This window comes from Chiloscyllium plagiosum, unplaced genomic scaffold, assembly GCF_037043375.1.
Source record: "Chiloscyllium plagiosum isolate Xiang-an unplaced genomic scaffold, Cpla_swu_hap1 HiC_scaffold_37, whole genome shotgun sequence".
Lineage (NCBI taxonomy): Eukaryota > Metazoa > Chordata > Chondrichthyes > Orectolobiformes > Hemiscylliidae > Chiloscyllium > Chiloscyllium plagiosum.
Window position 1 is genome coordinate 88,931,703 of NW_028270175.1, and position 4,706 is coordinate 88,936,408.

Here is a 4,706-nt window from a genome sequence, read left to right on the forward strand (position 1 = left end):
GAGAGAGAGAATTCCAGACCTCAGGGCTGAGTCAAATTAAGGGGCAGTCACTAATGTTGGAACAATGAAAGTAGGAAATGAGTAAAAGGTCAGGATTAGAGACGACCACATATACCAGATCAAAATATTACAGAGATTAAGTTGGGAGGGTCCATTGGAGGAATTTGACCACAAGCATGAGGGTTTTAAAATCGAGATGTTGCTTGAATGGGCGAAAGTGTAATCTGCAAGGGATTTGCAGAGTCATGAGAATAGTTGGAATGTAATAACCGCGATGTTTTAGATGACATCAAGGTTAGGACGTAAAACGGAGAAGAGCATTGAGGACAGAAATTCAGCTGTCATGTCCGGATCTCTAGTAAAGGATGAATCTGCGTTACACTGAGAGGGCGGACTTCAATGAGGTTAAATCACTTACATTGTGAGAACAGGTCCTTCGACCCAATAAGCCCACACTGACCCTCCGAAAAGTAACCCAACGAGACCCATTTCACTCTGATTAATGCACCCAACGCAATCAGCAATTAAGAATGGCCAACTCATCTGATCCGCACTTCTTTGGACTGTCGGAGGAAACCGGAGCACCCAGCGGAAACGCACGCAGACACGGGGAAATTGTGCGACTACCACACGGGTAGTCGCCCGAGGCTGTGATCGGACCTGGATCATTGTCAATTCAGACAGCAGAGCTAACTACAAAACCATGTTCCACCCGGTCGCAGAGGGGGATAAAGGAGGTCTTAGTATTGACAGAGACAGGAGATGAGAAGCTCTCGTCGGAGTCAAACACAGCACCAAATTGTGGACAGTCTCGCTAAATCTCAATGAGTTAAGAGAGCGGGATAGAGACAGTAGATCAGGAATGAAGATTGAAGCAGGGACTGGAAAGTTTGGCTTATTTCTTTTCAATGTTTCATTGGAGTTAGCTCTTCAGCACAAAAGACGCAAGATCCAGAAAAGATCCGACTGCGCTTTTAAGTTATTTTCAGCTGGAGAGAAGCAAAAGAAGTGAGCACGAGAAGTTTGTAGAATCCACCTTCATATGCATGGCTCCAGCAATGGACAAATATCAGCATCAATGTTAATATAGAGAAGGAAGAAATAAAATTTAAACGAACCTAATCATACTACCAGCAGACAAAGGCAGAATGACGGTCATTCTGGACAAAGCAGACAACATTCAAAAAGCGCAACAACTACTTGCAGATACAAATACCTATCAAAAGAAGCAGTTTGACCCCACCCCACAGCTCACCTATAGAATAAAAAACACACCGTGGAACCTACAAAAAACGGACAGATTACCAGGTTTGACCTACAAAGAATGAAACCTGAAAGCAACAACATCCCCAGATTCTATGGTCTACCTAAAGTGAACAAACCAGACATCCCACTCAGACCCATAGTATCACTACCAGGGACACCATCACACAAACTGGCTAAAGAACTACAGTAGAAACTGAAACACCTGATCAACGGATCCAGACACTCTATACAATCAATACAGGATTTCCTGGACATCATCAGAAATATATACATAGACAAGGAAGAAACCATGGTCTCATTCGATGTAACTGTTCACCTCTATCGACAACACCTTATCCAGAGAAACAAAAGCCAACCTGCTGGACATACAGAACAGACAACAGGACACTGAACCTATCAACAAAGACGGCATACTCAAACTACTGGACCTGTGCCTCATAACACACTTCACATTCAACAACCAAATAAATGAACAAATCAACGGCACACCCATGGGCTGACCTATCACTGGACCCATAGCAGAAGCGGTAATGAAAAGATTAGAACAAACAGTCTTACCGCAAATTCAACCCAAACTCTGGGTCAGATATGTAGATGACACTTTTGTAATAATAAAAAGCACAGAAATAGAGAACACACACCGGATCATCAACGCCACACTCACAGGAATCAGATTCACTAGAGAGGAAGAAAAGGACAACCAACTCCCATTCCTAGACGTGATGGTACAGGTAACACCTAACGGAGAATTCACCACAAAGGTATACAGAAAAGCCACACACACAGACCAAGTCCTCAACTACGAAAGCAACCACCCCAACACACACAAAAGAAGTTGCATCAAGACAGTATTCAAAAGGGCCACAACATACTGCAGTGTACCAGAACTGCAAAAAGAGGAAGATGAACACCGACATGATGTATTCACCAAAAATGGATACCTGCGCAATTTGATCAACAGATGCCTAAGAGAAAGACAACAGAATCAGGACATGCCTCAACCCAAAGGACTCGCCACACTACCATACATCAAGAGCATTTCCGAACTGACAGCCAGACTGCTGCGACCACTAGGGCTCATAATAGCACACAAACCAACAGCCACTCTCAGACAACAACTCACCAGAACGCAGGACCCAATACCCAGCATGAGCAAAACCAATGTAGTGTACAAAACCCCATGTAAGGACTGCACAAAACACTACATAGGACAAACAGGAAGACAGCTAACGATCCGCATCCATGAACACCAACTAGCCACGAAACGACACGACCAGCTATCCTTAGTAGCCACACACGCAGATAACAAGCAACATGAATTCGTCTGGAACAACACTACTATTACAGGACAAGCCAAACAGAGAACAACCAGGGAATTCCTAGAGGCATGGCACTCATCCACAGATTCAATCAATAAGCACATCGACCTGGACCCAATATACCGACCATTGCAGCGGACAGCTGGAACTGACAACCGGAAGCGGCAGATTCAAACCATTACAAATGCCGGAGGAAAGATCACAGAAGTCCTTCACAGGAGGTTCCCAAGCACTAAGAATGTCACCTAGACAGGGGACGAAACGTCTGCAACACAAATTCCCAGCTTGGCGATCAGAACCACAATAAGAACCTTTTAAAATCAGGATGGTTCTATACAGTGTGGGCAGTGAGAAACTATTCACCCGGTAAAAGCATTGAGAATAAGATTTAAAATAAATTACAATACAAGGAAATACTCATTGTAGATTTCCTAGTCACTGACCAGTTATTACTTCCTGTTAATAGTGCTGTATACGTGGTTTTTGACGGCTGCTAAAGGCGGTTTAGTCAGCAAACATTTGTAGCAATTGTACCAGGAGTTTACAGATCCTCTGAACTCTTCAATTGACGTTTGGTGATTGTTCTGGACTATCACAAAAGCATGTTAAAAGTTTCACAAACATAATCACTGCCACGTTAAAGCTACAAATCTTATTTTGACAATTCAGGCAGAGTCGTCTTCCCAATAATTATGAGGATCTTCAAATGCAGGTGAATTGAGGAAATTACGTTTTTATTAGATCTCAGGAAATGGAATTTGTAGAATGTGCACGAGGTGGTATTTTCAGAGCAGCTTTTGATCGATCTCACAAGGGAACACGTAATTCTGGATTTGGTGATCTCTGAAGAGGCTGATTTGATTTGGGAATGAAAGGTGCAGGAGGTCCGAAGACGCAGTTAACATAAAATGACAGAATTCACCTTGCAGTTTGGGAGAAATGATTGAATTAGACGTAACCGTTATACATGAGCGAGGAGCTGACTAGATTTGATTGCAAGGGGCGCCTAGCATGGAAGAGAATGTAACATAAATAGGATAGTTTCTACAATAATTGAAGAGACATTGAAGAAATTTATACCACCGAAAAATAAATATACTAATGGGAGGATGAGGAAACCATGGCCGACAAAAAAGGTCGGGGGCAACATAAAACAAAAGATAAAACATAAATGATGTGACGCTTAGGGGAAGCCAGAGGATTTGGAAGCTTTTACAACCCGCAGATGATGCTTAACAAAACAAGTCAGAGTCTGATTGATCAGTGGAACTGACTGTCACAGAATGCTGTCGACATCAAGTCATTCAAGAACTTCAATGCAGACACATATACTTCTTGATTAGTATGGAAGTCAACAGTTATTATACGACGGCAAGAGAATGGGGTTGGCAAACGTATCAGCCACCAGTGAATGGTGGATCAGACGTGATGGGCCAATTGGCCAAATTCTGCTCATATAACGTGTGGATTTCTCGTGAAGAACAAAGCACACCTTTGCACGAACCTCTGATTTCACAGATTGTATCTACTCGTCTTGCCGAGAAATACAGCTGTGACGCAGCTCCGCTGTTTCATGGAGGTTGGAATGGGGTGATGGTTACAGAATAGAAACCATATACTTATTCACAGAGATTTTGGAATATCGGTTTTAGCCATTCAACCATTTCACATCATGCTGCCTAAATTTGAACAACGTTAGAATCCATTGTGCACACGTGGCTATCATACATTTTATCCACATAAAATGCTGCTTGTCCCTCTCAGTGTTACCCTTAACTAGTATGACCAGGCTGAATTTCTGTTCTTAGTGTATGATCCTTCCACAATTTGTCTTTCCTGATCTCCATCCTGGTGATGTTAAACACTCTGGTAGAAGAGTTACAAATTTATATCAATGTGTTTGAAATAAAAGTTGCCATTCTGTTCTACAGTTATCCACAATCCATACATTTGAACCTAACCTGTAAGATTGAAGGAGTTCAATCCTTTACATGACCACATGTTAACTCTCTGGTGTATCAGGCAGGACGGTGACTGTGTGAAAAATTTCCCACACACAGAGCAGTAGAATGGTCTCACTCCAGCGCAATCTCGCTGGTGTCAGCAGAGTTTTTTTTTAAT

The 4,706-nt window shown here is 42.5% G+C and overlaps 1 pseudogene; it reads left to right on the forward strand.

The window, feature by feature from the left end:
• The first annotated feature begins 1,757 nt into the window (after positions 1-1,757).
• LOC148139866 (uncharacterized) lies at positions 1,758-2,834 on the forward strand (annotated as a pseudogene).
• Positions 2,835-4,706: the final 1,872 nt, after the last annotated feature.